Source organism: Hyaena hyaena, unplaced genomic scaffold (genome assembly GCF_003009895.1).
Source record: "Hyaena hyaena isolate Hyena2069 unplaced genomic scaffold, ASM300989v1 scaffold_6, whole genome shotgun sequence".
Lineage (NCBI taxonomy): Eukaryota > Metazoa > Chordata > Mammalia > Carnivora > Hyaenidae > Hyaena > Hyaena hyaena.
Genome location: NW_024080638.1, coordinates 2,097,520 through 2,112,306, shown reverse-complemented (window position 1 = coordinate 2,112,306; position 14,787 = coordinate 2,097,520). Strand labels below are relative to the sequence as shown.

The 14,787-nt window shown below is 41.7% G+C and overlaps 2 long non-coding RNA genes across 2 annotated transcripts; both read right to left on the bottom strand.

Moving 5' to 3' along the window:
- Positions 1–503: 503 nt before the first annotated feature.
- Positions 504–5,680, bottom strand: LOC120236511. Its single transcript, XR_005529689.1, has 3 exons — positions 5,561–5,680; positions 2,068–2,122; positions 504–680 (listed from the first exon to the last, which is right to left on the bottom strand). It is a non-coding gene; the product is annotated as an uncharacterized LOC120236511 (long non-coding RNA).
- Positions 5,681–5,711: 31 nt separating this feature from the next.
- LOC120236518 lies at positions 5,712–14,425 on the bottom strand. Its single transcript, XR_005529693.1, has 3 exons — positions 14,376–14,425; positions 10,343–10,443; positions 5,712–5,739 (listed from the first exon to the last, which is right to left on the bottom strand). It is a non-coding gene; the product is annotated as an uncharacterized LOC120236518 (long non-coding RNA).
- Positions 14,426–14,787: the final 362 nt, after the last annotated feature.

The window sequence follows — 14,787 nt, the reverse complement described above, 5'->3', positions numbered from 1 at the left end:
GTTAGATGTAGTTACTCCAAAATGTTTCAGTGGTATTATCCCTTTGCCTTTGTATATTCTTAAATTGACCATGGAGGAAAAAAGGAAAACAGCAAAGACATGCATATTCGTGGACTGCCTACTATGTGCTGGGAACTTCATCTGTCTTTTTTCATTTACTCCTCACAACAACCCCATTAAGAGGTTAAGAGTCTCTCTTTACAAACAAGGGATGCAAAGTTCAGAGATGTGCAGGAATTTGCCCAATGTTACACAGCTAGTTGTGGAGAGGAACAGAATTAAAAGTATGATGCTACCTGGCTCCACAGACTGTGTGCTTTCAATTAGTGCTGCTTTGCTCAGTTTCACAAAGGTGAACAGGGCTGCATTCTGAAATAGCTCGCTAACTTTGCATCCCAGCATCCTGGAAACTGTTTTATACTCAGAGATTTAGAGAGAGACCAGAGAGACCTTGGTCATTCTGTAGTCCAATGGCCCTGTTTTGCAGATGAGAACACTGAGGCTCTAAGAGAGGAAATGGTTTGTTTAAATCCGTAGCATCCAGTCAGAGAGCTAGGGCTAGAACCCAGGCATTTTCTAGCTGTTCCTTCTGCTTGGTCTCAGGATTCTATGTCTCTCAGTTCAGCAAATCAATCAGCCAGGCTATGTGTGAGATGTCTGGGAGATTCTGAGAGTTCAAACTGAGGAAAGAAACAAAGATGAGTAAGAAAAGTTGTCTGCTCAAGTCACCTGGGTGGTTTAGTTGGTTGAGCGTCTGACTCTTAATTTCAGCTCAGGTCATGATCTTACAGTACGTGGGTTCGAGCTCTGCATCAGGCTCTGCACTGACAGCACAGAGCCTGCTTGGGATACTCTCTCATCTCCTCTCTCTGCCCTCTCTCCCCCCCCCCAAATAAATAAATAAACTTTAATATTAAAAAAAAAAAGAAAAGTTGTGGTGTCTGGGTGACTCAGTTGGTTAAGTGTCTGACTTCGGCTCAGGTCATGATCTCCCAGTTCATGGGTTCCAGCCCCACATCAGACTCTCTGCTATCAGCACAGAGCCTGCTTTGGATCCTCTGACTCCCTCTATCTCTGCCCCTCCCCTCTCGTGCATGCACACACATGTGCGCGTGCGCACCCGCACACACACACACACACACACACACACACACACACACACATACTCTCTCAAAATAAATAAACTTTAATATTAAAAACAAAGTTTTGTGCTCTTAAAGAGCCCCAACATTCTACTCATGAATATCCCTGGGAAATGAACACCATGTTCAGTGTTAAAATAGACCTTGATAAAAAGTGCAGCTGCAAGGGAGTGAAACTTTGGTTTTTCTGTGTGTGTGTGTGTGTGTGTGTGTGTGTGTGTGTGTGTGATAAGTATTCTTTTGGATTCTGAATTGAATTCTGTTTTGAATAACAAAAACTAATTTTTATGAATGTTTCTAAATTTTACTCCTTGAGATATAAAAGTTGAATTATAGCTGGTCAGGTCCTTATCCTTTTGCTAAGGTCCATGCTCCCCAAAGAAACAACTTGAGTTTGGTGGGGGGGGAGGGGTGGATAAGCCAATAGCCTACTGCAGAGCCTTACCCAAGCAAAATGCAAGTGTTGAAAATCCCCCCGACTAGCCAGACTTCTGGCAAGCAAAGAGTTTGTCAACCTGCTTGGGTCCTTGCCAGAGCTTTTGCTACACAGCCTCACAGCTCTTCCAGTAAACCCTCTCAAGGCAAAAACTTGTGATGTGTCTCTTGGTACCTTTCTTTTGAAAGCACCTAAAGGCCTTTACAAAGAAAAACAGCCTTTAAACAAGGAACTAGGGGCACCTGGGTGGCTCAGTTGGTTAGGCGTCTGACTTTAGCTCAGGTCATGATCTCACAATTTGTGGGTTCGAGCCCCGTGTCAGGCTCTGTGCTGACAGCTAACCCAGAGCCTGGAGCCTGCTTCAGATTCTGTGTCTCCCTCTCTCTCTGACCCTCCCCTACTCACACTGTCTGTCTGTCTCTCTCAGAAATAAATAAAACATTTTTAAAAATTTTTTTAAAAAATAAGGAACTAGCCTCTGCTGTGTACCTGCCATGTGATCTTGAGCCAGTTGTTTTTCTTCTCCGGGCTTCAGATTCTCTCTCTGTAAAAGGCAAGTATAGAACTATCTCAGGGACAGCAAATGCACATCATTTCCTGCAGTGGTGTGCTGGAATTGGCTTGGACCAGCTAATGAGAGCTGATTAGTACGTTTTCAGGAATTTTGTGAGCCAGGTCACAACTCACTGATTGCTTGAAATCGGCCATGGTGAGAATGTTTAAACCCTGTAAACTGATCAATGCCACAAGTCAGGACATCACCTCCCACCCCCAGCCTCAACTCCGAGAACTAGTTATTAAATATTTATCAGCATACCACTGCCTTTATGTCTCTTCAAAGCTGGTCTACACTCATGGCAGACTTTGTTAATCTATTAGAGAATTCTGGCCCTACCCTGCCTAGATATGACTCAACAGTCTTCCTCTCTTCATTGGGTCATTCCTTCCTTCCTCCCTCCCTCCCTCCTTCTCTCTCTCCTTTCCTTCCTCCCTCCCTCCCTCCTTCACTCTCTTCTTTTCCTTCTTTCCTTCTTCCCTCCCTCCCTCCTTCTCTCCCATCTTTTCCCCTTCTCTCCCTCCATTTCTCCTCTCTCCCTCCTTTCTTTCCTCCCTCCCTTCCTTCCCTTTATGCAGCAAAGAATCTGTGATGCCTTCATGTGTCAGGAGGTGGGGATAGAGTAATGAACAGAATCTACAAAATTCTTCACATGATTTGTACCCTCTACTGGAGAGAAACATATCAAACAAGTAAAAAGTGAATTAAGAAATTATTTCATATGGTGTAAGTGCTTGAAAGGAAACAAATCCAAGTGTTACAGTAGTGCCTAAGGAGAGACTAATTTAGATGTGATCATCAGAGGAGACTTCTCTGAGGAAGTGGCTTTGAGCTGAGACCTGAGTTATAAGAAAATGATGGTTCCTGCACAAAACCAAGGGAAGGGCATTATGGGAAAAGGGAACAGCCAGTGCCATGACCCTGAGATGAAAACAAACTTGACTGTGCTTTAGAACCCACAAGGCTGTGTGACTAGCATAGAGCAAGCAACCGCAAGGGCAAAGAGAGGTGAGAGCAGCAGGGCCAGATTTGTAGTGTCTTGGGACACATGATAATGAATTGGGGATTTGTTGCAAAGGAACTAGGAAGTCATGGGGGCAGGAGAGTTCAACCACCACCAATTGACAGGATTTTCTAAATACGCGTCTGAGGTGAAATTTATGCCACATGAAATTAACCATTTGAAGGTAAGCAATTCATGGTACTTAGTGTGTTCACAGTTGTACAGCCAGCACCTCTATTTAGTTCCAAAACATTTTTATCATCCCAGAAGGGAACCCTGGATCCACGAAGCTCAAGTGGTCCACCAGGGGCCTGAAGACCTGGCCAATGTCTTCCTTTCTAATGATGCAGAGACCAGGGCTCTGGACCTTGCTGCTTCTGGGTTCTTGACCTGATAGCTCTGAATAAATTTACTTATGGTTTCATAATTCCAGAATCATTTTTCAAAATCTCCATGGAACTCCAGGAATACCTTCAAGTTTCTGCAACTGGAAGGGTAGCGTCAATGGCCTAATATTTTTCTTATGACACTTAATACTCAGTATCATTTAGTGAGATCAAAAGAATATCTACGAGCACTACAGAATTAGGTATATTTTTCCTTCAAAGGTCCACTACCTCCAGTAGTACATTCCACCAAGTCCTACCAGAAACAAGCACATCATCCAAATAAATCATCCCTTCCAGGTAATTCTTGTCCTGCTTGCTTGCTTTTCTCCAACATTGGAAAGTAATAGGGAGTCAAATTGAAGAAAAAAATCCCACAATCTATATAAAGACATTTTTTCTCTGTCTTCTCATTAGCGATAGATGGTCACTAAAACCTATTAATCAAATTAAGGACAAAAAGTCACTGACTCACTAGTAAACAGCTCTGAAAATCCTGGCTTTGGAGTACAGAATATTGATCTGTTTTATCTTTTTTCCAGTGTGTCTATTCCTGGAATGGTAGTCTATACAAATCTCAGTCTTGCCTGATTTCTGATGCACTGATGCAATGGGGGAACACAACATTAAGGGCCTGGGGACTGGAGAGTGTGTCATCATTCCTTAATGTGTTCTTACATATCCCTGAATTTAAGATGATCTAATGCCAAACCACTGAGAATCCTGCAGCTCTGAGTTACATTCTTCTCCCTCCATGTCTCCCTGATAGAGAGAGGGAAGAAAGGCATGGGTGCTAGTGCCGTTCACCAAGATAAAACCATACAAATACAGTGCGGCATGGGATGGAAAGAGTTGGCAGTGGGACATAGGTGACTTTTAGACACACTTGAGGGCTATGTCAGAGAACTTCCAAGTAGAAATGTCTAGAGGTGGGACGCCTGGGTGACTCAGTCAGTTAAGCATCCGACTTCAGCTCAGATCATAATCTCACAGTTTGTGGGTTTGAGCCCCATATCGGGCTCTGTGCTCACAGCTCAAAGCCTGTTTCAGATTCTATATCTCTTTCTGCCCCTCTCCTGCTCATGCTCTATATCTCTCTGTCTTAAAAATAAATAATAAAAACAAAACAAAAGAAATGCCTAGAGGCAATTGGATCTGGGATTCTAAGGTTGAGGAATGCAGTCTGTGTTGGTAATTTAAATTTTGAAGTCATCAGATTATATACAGTAATTAAAATTACGGGATTATGTGAGATGGACCAGGAAGATAGTATAAAGTAACCATAAGAAGGGACCTAGGACAGAATATCAATATTTAAGAGGAAAAAGAAAGAGAAGGTTCAGGATGTCAGGGCTTTCTGGAAAAGGGTTCACTTCTGGGCAATATTACTTTTGTGAAGGAGTACACATTCTCTCAGACCAGGAAAATCTGCAGAAGCACCAGATAGGGCACTCATGGAGAACAATTTCACTAGATGCCCTCTGACTAATTCCAGCAAGTTGCCCTCAAGCCTTTCTTCCAACACAGAATTCTCCTGAACTTCAGACTTGTGTTTTCCAATGTCTCCTTGACGTCCACAGATACTTTATCCTTCCTTGCAAACTCATCCCTGCTGAAATATACTTGTTGTTTTTTTTTTTCATTTAGAGAGAGAGAGAGAGACAACATGTAAGCAGGAAAGGGGCAGAAAGAGAGAGAGAGAGAATCCCAAACAGGGTTTGGGCAGACAGCACAGAACCCAATGTGGGGTTCAAACTCACGAACAGTGAAATCATGACCTGAGCTGAGATCAGAAGTTGGATGCTTAACTGACTGAGCCACCCAGGCACCCCCCCACCCCTCCACACCCCCCCCACCCCGCTGCTATAAAATATTTTAAAGTACAGTACCAGGGGTGTGGGACTAATTAAGCAGAAGAGTAAAGAAGAGGAAGTTGACCAAAGAAAGATTTTAACATCCTTTTTTAAAACCGAAGTATAGTTGACATGTAGCATCCTTAAAAAAAAAAAAAAAAAACAACAAAACATTTAGAGGCACCTGGGTGGCTCGGTTGGTTGAGTGTCCGCCTTTGGCTCGGGTCTGATATCGTCGTTTTTAAGTTTGGGTCCTGCGTTGGGCTCTGTGCTGGTAGCTTAGAGCCTGGAGCCAGCTTCAGATTCTGTGTTCTCCCTCTCTTCTCTGACTCTCTCCCATTCATACTCTGTGTGTGTCTCTCTCTCTTAAAAATAAACATTAAAAAATTTAATAAAAAATAAAATAAACATTTAAAGATAGAAAAACTGTATTAAAAAAAAAAAGACAAACACCAGATATTCCTGGTATTAACTATCTATATCTACTATGGGCTTGAGTTCTTGAAGCTGAGAATGTATTATTTCCGTGTCCCAGTGCTTAGAGTCCTGTCTGGTACAGATAAGAGCTATAAACAAATGTTGTAGCATTGATTTGAGTGCACTTTCAAATGGGGCCAGTGAGACCTTCCCATGAGGTTTTACCACAAACATCCCCAAGAGGCCTGAGTCACTTTTGCTTAGGCAAGAATTTCGTCAGTCAAATGAGGGAATTGGGTCACATTCTGGGACAAGTAGCATAAAACTCTTCTCAATTGTACCAGACTAGTTTATTACAACTACCTATGGTGGAGACTTTATCACCAGTATCATTATTTCACTTCTACTTAACGTGTGTGTGTGTGTGTGTGTGTGTGTGTGTGTGTGTGTGTATACAATCAAAATCTTGGGTTACATCAACTCAGTTATCAGTCATTAGTGACTGATTCCATGTTTAGAAGAGCCCTCCTAGGGGAGGGGAATGGCAAGTTGTTGTGTAATGGGTACACAGTTTTAGTGTTACAAGATGGAAAGAGTTCTGGATATGGACGGGGGTGATGTTTATACAACACTGTGAATGTACCTAATGCTCCTGAAACTGTACAAATGGTTAAGATGGTAAAATTTTATGTTATCTGTATTTTGCTATAATTAAAGATAATGATCTAAAAATTAGAGCTCAATTTTTAAAAAAGGAATTATTGTTTCTTTTTCAAAGATTATGGCATTAGTGTAGTCTCGGCGAGGGACTGTGGAGAGTGGGAGGTTCAAGCTCATTGGCTCATCGGCAGGACCATGAACAGTGACATATGTAACTCTCTGGGAGTAGTAAGCTGTATGAGGTGGGTGGGGGGGGAGGGTTGGGTGCCACTGTGAGTTGAATTGTGTCCCCCAAAAAGATATGTTCAAGTCCTCACCCCCAGGAATTGTGAACGTGAGCTCATTTGGAAGTAGGTCAGCCTTCAGAGAGGCATGTAGACACCTTGATTTTGGACTTTGGGCCTCTGAACTGTGAGAGAATAAATATCTATTGTTTTAAGTCACCCAGTTTCTAGTAATTAGGTACAGTAGCCACAGGAAACTAATGCAGGTGTCAAGCGGAAGGGGATCACTGCTGGTCCTTTCTGGATTGCAAATACATTTGCTTAGCTAGAAGGATGGGCTGGTATAGTCTTTACTGGGCATTCTTACCATGTGCTGGCCTCACCCTGGGAGTGGGCGGGCAGGGGTCCTGCTATTGTGACTCACAGCCATTCTGTAAATGGGTGACAGGAGATAGAATCAAGGGCCACCTATGTGTTAAAGAGAAGTTACAAGGCCCGGTTACAATGCCAACTGGTTTAGCTGCTCCTCCTAAGGAAAGCAGCAGTTTGTAGCAGTGGAAAGAATGCAGTTTTGGAACCGGATGAATGAGACTTGGTTCCAGGCTTTAGGAAGCTTATAGTCTTGAAAGGGTAGTAAGATACAAATAAGTCTATTAAAAGGCAGAATGAGTCACTGTCAATCTGGGAGAGAGAGAAAATACCCAAAGAGTATGAATGGTTATAAGTTTACAGGAAGATTTCCAGAAAAGGAGGTCACTGCTATGAATTTCTAGGGTATTGACAGGGGTGGGGGCAGGGACAGAGAGGTACATTCAGTCTGGAGGAAGAGAGGAAACAGTAGGAAGGAGGAACATCTAGGATCCATTCAAGGCCTCATGAAGTTCAAGTAGAACCTTCATTCTGCAAAGACCAGAAGCATCGAAGGCCATGCTAAAACCCTCGGTTGGATTTTCCAGGTGTTAGGGGGACCTCATAAGTTTCTGAGCAAAACAATATGATTATTATTATATGATTAGATTTATGCAGTATCGTGAAGGCTGAGTTTAGTATGCCTTGCAAAAGGAAAAGTGTGGAAGCAGAGAGAACAGTTGGAAATGTATTGTTCAATCAGTCATATTTCCTAGAACGGCAACTTGCCAATCGTCATTCTATTCTTTAGAGATTTAATTACACGTGAAGTTCAGAATTCATAAAGAAGAGCAAGAGTCTTCAAGTGTGGATTGAAAACAAAGAACCAAATTCCTGCCAACTGCCTCCTTTACCCCTCTTCCTATCACCCTAAATAATAATAGATGTCAAGGGAGCTGGCGATTCATTTGTTTTTCCATTACCTTACCTTACAGTTAACAAAATGGAAGAAGCACAGTTGTTTCAGGGGATTTAGTTATGAGCCCCTGGTTTGTGATGATAGTACAGAATTACTATAGACTAATTGAGATTTATTGGCTGCATACCACCTCCAAGTCCACTTTGATAAACCTTAGTCATTTATCTCCAAAAAGAGTTCGAGACTCTACCAAGTATCAGCAACCTTTTTATCTTGCACCAGAGCCAATGAAGGGGAGAAACAGTAGGCACAATTTTTCTGTTAGTCAGAATGAAAAAAAAAAATCACTTTATTGATTCCTTCAGAGAAATGTATATTTTAATAACTTAAGTTAGCTGCTTATTAAATAGAAAAATGCCAGTGAGAAATTTGGCACTGCCTTTTAGTCACTAAAATGTTAATTTCTGTGCATATTGGAGAAGTTGCACAAAGGAAGCAGCTTTCTAGTTTCTAACTTCATGCTTAAATTAGATCAAAGATGATATTACTTACCATAAATTAACACACAAATTAGATCATATGTGTAACTAGGTGGGCCTCATGTACTTTTCATAGCAAGGATTGCTCACTGCTGATTTAGGCAAAGCTCTTTATTGGATGACTTGGAAAATGAATCCCAGAGATGGGACATGATTTGCTTGTGGTCACATGCCTACCAAATTCTTGAATTCTACCAAAGACATGCATTTGGGATCTCGTATATTTATGGTCTTACTATCATTTGTTTATTCAGCGAATGTTTATTGAATACCTACTAAGTACCAAACCTCTTCAAAGTGCTAACAATACATGGTTATAATGACGAAGTCCCTTCCCTACATTGTAGTGAGGGAGAGAAAAACAAATAATATAATAAGTCATAAAAACAGTAGTCATTCATATAGTGATAAATGGCATGAAACAGAGTCAATTAGGGTAAAGGTAGAGGCTGCTTTTTAAAAAATACTTTATTTTTAGAGCAGTGTTGGGTTCACAGCAAAGTTGAGCAGAAAGTACAGAGATTTTTCTTGTGCCCTGTGTCCCCACACATGCATGTCCTCCCCATTGTCCACATCCCCTACCACAACAGTATATTTAATGGACCTACATTGTCACATTATTATCACTCAGAGTCCGTCATTTAGACTAGGGTTTGCTCTTGGTGTTGTACACTCTATGCGTTTAAAGAAATGTATGATGGTATGCTTTTTTAAAAAAATCTCTAACACTTTATGGGCACCTGGGTGGCTCAGTTGCTTAAACGTCTGACTCTTGATTTCGGCTCAAGTCATGATTTTATGGTTCATGGGATCCAGCCCTGTGTCGGGCTCTGTGCTGAAAGCAACATGGTGGAGCCTGCTTCGGATTCTCTCTGCCCCTCCCCCACTCATTCTCTCTCTCTCTCTCTCTCTCTCTCTCTCCTTTTCTCTCTCTCTCTCTCAGTAAGCTTAAAAATGGTCTCTTAACACTTTCACTGTAAAATAGATCCTCCTCTTGAGTTACATAGGAAGGAATTTAAGGTCAGTACTCCACCATTCATTTTCTAGAAAGTAGAACACCATGCATAACTTTTCAGCTCATTTTCAAGCCTGAAGATTTGGGAGGTTGGCATAGTTACTTGTGTTGACTTCATGAGAATGTAACCCAGACATTAGTTCTCTGTGCTTTTCTCTGAATTCCTCTATAGAATTAACTCGTCCAGCTGCATTTGTGAGCTATCTGTTCCTTGTGTAATGAAGAAAGAGAGTTGCCACATGTGTTATACAGTATTTGGCCTGGAACCCCAAGTTCAGACATCTCCCCTTCCTTCAGTTCTCTTTATGTTGCCCACTCCCGAGGGGTCCTTTTCTCTCCTTTTGCACCAATGGAAAGGTACCTCTCTCTTTCCCACAGTTCAGCTCTGCCCCAGATTCTGTTTCTAAAATATCCCCTGGTGCTCCGTGAAAGAAAAGGCCGACCCCATAACAGACCTGCCGCCTTGGAAGGCAAGTTACGAATCCTCTTGGGCACTTGAGCACGCCTTCTGGACTCTGGCTCCCCCATTTGTAGCCTTCACAGCATTTCCCCACAAATTATAGAACTATTCAATGGAGGACAACTTCTGTATTTTCTTGTTACTGAGTGATACGTTAATGAGGGTTATGCACTTCACTGGTTACGGATGAAAACGTGTGAATGTGCACAATGGGGAGGAAGAGTCAGTGGTCATGGATTGTGCTTGTGTGTACTCTGCTAGGCTCAAAGTTGATCATTTAACAAAGACCATCTGGCTCATTCAGCAGTAGCTAACACAAGGAAATATGTAAAGGACTGGCTTTCTGATATTAAATATGACTTTTGAAGCCCAAATAGTTCTTACCATTAAGCCTAGGAGCAAAGGAGGACTTGCTTTAGAATGTAGAGGAAGTATTCATGAACAGGCTTATCATCCTGCCTTGTAGACCGGCTTACACATCATCTCTTCATGATGACAGAAAAATATAATGTAGCTGGGGAGAAGATATTAGCACAATACCATCAAGGGAATTTGCCTGATGTAACTGTGTAATCTACACACACATTCATTTATATGTGAAAAAATTTCTATTTATAACAATTACATTTCTCCATCTCTCTCATTATTAATTATTTCGAAGCTCATGGCTCTGTTTTTTCCTAATATTTTTTTCTCACTACCAGACATTCAAAAAAAATGTCCTGAAGGTTCCCTTAGTAAATTAATACTGCTATATTAAGACTCTTAAATCCTTTAATAATTCTGTGGATAATTCCTAAATTACTCTAAGAACTGTATCCTTGGAAATAAATCCTAAGAACAAAATGAACATGGTTTTGTTGGAAGGACCAGCTAAAGAAAATAGGCATCTTAAAATGCAGTAGAAAAGTGGCAAAAGCTTTTTAGACAACCATTAGCTATCCTCGTGGAGGAATAGATTAAAATGTCGAAAAGAAACAGAAATGTTAAATGCTCTAATTTCACATCAAGTATGTAATTTCTTTTTTGTTTTGTTTTATATCCAACCGGTTGGAACCTGCAAAATAATACAGCACAGATTTCTTTTTGTTGGTCCTATAATACTTCTCTCAGAACAATTATGCATGTGATTCGGGGACTGTCACCGCCAAACTGATGTCTTCCCCTTGAGACCACGAGGAACAATTGCCCTTCCCCATGGGGCGGCTCTAAAAGCGAGTCTAAAAGCCGAGCCCATTTGATGAATGGCAGCAGCGCTTAGGAACGTGCCCCCCTTTGTGGGCAAGGCGGGGAGGCCTCACGATTGGGCCCAAACACTTTCTCCCAAACGGTCAACTGCAAATTGTGTGTGACTGCTTCAGAGCCCTTAATTACCAAAGACAAGAAACCATGACAGTTTTTTTTTTTAAATGAGTGGAAAACATGTTTTCGGGTTTTTTGGTATCCCCTAAGGGTCTTACTGTTTTTGTTTTTAAGTTGTCCCCATTTGTTTCAAACCTTTCCTGGTTCATTAAGTGAAGGAGGCTTGGACATGTTATTTGCAAACAAGTCACACATAATATATTTGTATGTCCTGAACCTCATGCAATCTAACTTCAGATCCATAACATGTGAAAAATAAATATTTCATTAATTTAATTGTTCCCTAAATATCAATTTTTTCCCTCCCTTCTCAGTTGCTCTCCCACCTCCCCCCTCCTCCTCTCTTTCATCCTCATAGGCTTCAAAACTTCTGGAAAATGAACCTATTGAGTGTGCTGTATAGGGGAAAGTATGGGCTTTGGAAGCAGGGATTAAAATCCGTATTTGGATACTGACTAACCCTGTGCTTTTTGGAAAAATTATGTACCCTCTCTGAGACTCAGCTTCTTATCTGTAAGATGCGGTTAGGAAAGCTCTTGAATACCTGGAAAGATCCAAGGATAGATGTGAAGTAGAGTCCTTGCAGGGGCTGGGCTGCATAGTGGCAAGGGTACAGGAGCCCGCAGCCTGGGGCTGACTCCTCAGTGGACCCCTCACTACCTGCATTGAATTCCTTCACTTCTCAGTGCCTCGCTTTTCTTATTTATAATTTAGGAACAAAAATAGTACATACCTTATCTGATTGTTGAGAGGCTCCAATGACATCATACATGCATCCTTAGACGATGCCCACCATAGTAAACGCTTGACACATTGCTTGCCATTATTGTAAAACAAAACTTCCCTGCTCTCTGCTGGCCTCTCCTCTTAGTATTGTGTCAAAGGTGTATCTACTCCCTCTGTTCCAAACTCAGGGACACTCGAGTGAACCTGGCCAGCTCCGAAAATTAGCTTCTTCCCTACTCCAAGAGATTATGCAGTGTCTCTCAGTGCTGATGAGTGCATGGTAGGATAGCAGGGAGGTGCTCTCCAGCATTGACTAGATTTTTTGTCTCATGAGGCCTAGAAAGAGATTGGGTGTTAATGGCATTCATTTGGGAGGAAGGCAGAGTTGCAAAGCTAAGTGATGTCTGCACCCCCACAGTGGTCCGTCCTGCCCTGGCCGGCCTGTGGGGCTATGGTCAGTGCCTTAGTCTACCAGGTTAGGATCCTGAGCTAAGGCACCAGGAGACATCTGAAAGGGGAAATATGCCGCTATGGAGTTTGATGTTATACAGAAAGTACAGTGGAGCTGGCCACTTAGGACTCAGGCCCATGCATGTGGTCAAAGTGCAGGAAATGAGCCCTGGGAAAGTCATGGTGATTCTGTGAAATATTTGATTGTCTAGAGATCTGGTTAGGAGAACTACCCCCATAGAGCCCAATACAGTTGAGACTGCCAAGCAGAAGTCAAGAGCAACTCATCAATAGGAGCTGAAGACATATGACACCTAACTCATTTAGGGGATCAAAGGGTTCACACACAATCTCCACTTTGGAATTTTATCATATTTCTGCACTTCCTCTAGTTTACAGCCTTCTCTCAGCAAGTTACATTCAGAATTTCTCCATCTAGTGAATTCTGGCCTAGAACCCACATACTAAAAGCAATCTCTCTCCTATAATCTGGGTGACTTTAGATGGTGGGCTAAGCCTAGAATAGTGGATGCAGCATTTATCACTACCATGTATTTCCCACATGTTGACTCCTTCCTTCTACTGGCCAGTGAATGTATAAGCAGGAGGATGTGTGAACCAAGCCATTGGTCCCATTCTGACTCACTACGCACCATGACCCACTGCACATATCCCCCAAATTTGTGACTGATTGCTTATCTTAAGGAAGTTTGGATTTGTGGGTTGAGTGCCTGGTCTCACATATATATAGGCTTTTGATAATAAGAGTTGTAGACTTTCCTCTTCATTTTTACCCTAGTATAATATAAGCCCAGGCACTCAAAACTAACCTCTCTGTATAAAATAAGAACTTAGAAAAATCTTGTAAAGGCAGAATTCTAATACCTGGTCATAGGCCTCCCTTCTTAGTTCTCAAAAGGTTTAAGGGATTGGTGGCATTGGTGGTCAGGGGGGATGCCTGGGTTATTGTTACCCCTGGAGCTTCCTTTTTCTCTTAAATAGTAGCCTAGTCTTAACCTAGATAACCTCAAAATAGGTCACTAAGTGGTTTATCAATCCAGAAATAATCCTTTACAAATGTCCTCTAATACCTCTAACTCCCAGAGCCCTGTAATTCTGAAAAGGACTCCCCAACTAAATGTAACCTGTTAGACAGGATCTTCTCTTCAGAGATGGACAGAAGTCGTCTTGCTGCAGCAGGAAATAGGTAACTGCACTTTAGGTCACTAGGTAGCCAAGGATTTAGGGGGATCATCTGCTATAGTCACAGTATTTTTACACAGATTCCATTTAACTAAAAATCTCAGTCACATTCCTTACCAGGATACCTGCTTAAAAGTTGGATATTAGATGTTAAAATATGAGGGTCTGCACTATACAATCCTTAATAGACCTATCAATTTGTTGTTATATTACATCTAAAATATTTGATCATCAGAAGATTGGATAGGTTATCCTGGGAAAATTGTAGACATTTCTCATGATGGCTTTCTTAAGATAATTTAAAACTTCTGAAATTGGCCAGTCTCAGGTTATTTAATACATATTACTTATGTTTCTAAAGCCCACTTCTGAATAGAACTCATAAAACCAAAAGTTCTTCAGAGAACATTGGCCAAGTCTGACCTCTGTCCTTCCTTAGTGACATAATGTGCAGAGGATATTTGCAGAACCCTAAGGGAGCCACTTCACCTGAATAAAGTGAGGGGGGATGGGAGGGACAGAGTTGCTGAAGACTCAGCATTTTAGTGACTAATTTGGTCTCATTGTAACCTGGAGCTAACAGAGTGAATCTCATACCAACACTAAAACACATTTCCTCTGTAGGAAATAGAGTACAGAAGGCAGAACCAGAAAGACAATGGTGAAGTATGCTTACCACGACCTCAGCTGATCAGTTGAGTCAGGGTCAAGGTTGCTTTCTTAGTGTGGAAGTTTGGAGAGGAAAGTTAATAGAGGGAATAAAAGTGGGTGTGTCCACCCTAGAGTCCTTTGTTAAGTCAGTCATTATGGGGGTGGCCTCACTGAGTCAAAACAGACATTCCAAAGCAGATACCCATTTAACTCCTGTGCAAATTTGTAATATCCAGTAATTGTCATCATCTGACTTAACTGCTAAGACCTCCCCTTGGAAAGCCTTCTGACTCAGTTGCCTGTCTTATCCATGGACATTACAATCTTAATTATGGCCAGACCCTGAAGAGGATGTCAACATCTTGCTTTCATTGTTTGAAAGTGATTTCATTAGATTTTACCCTGTCTTTGTTTTGATGTCTATAGAGTGTGCTGGA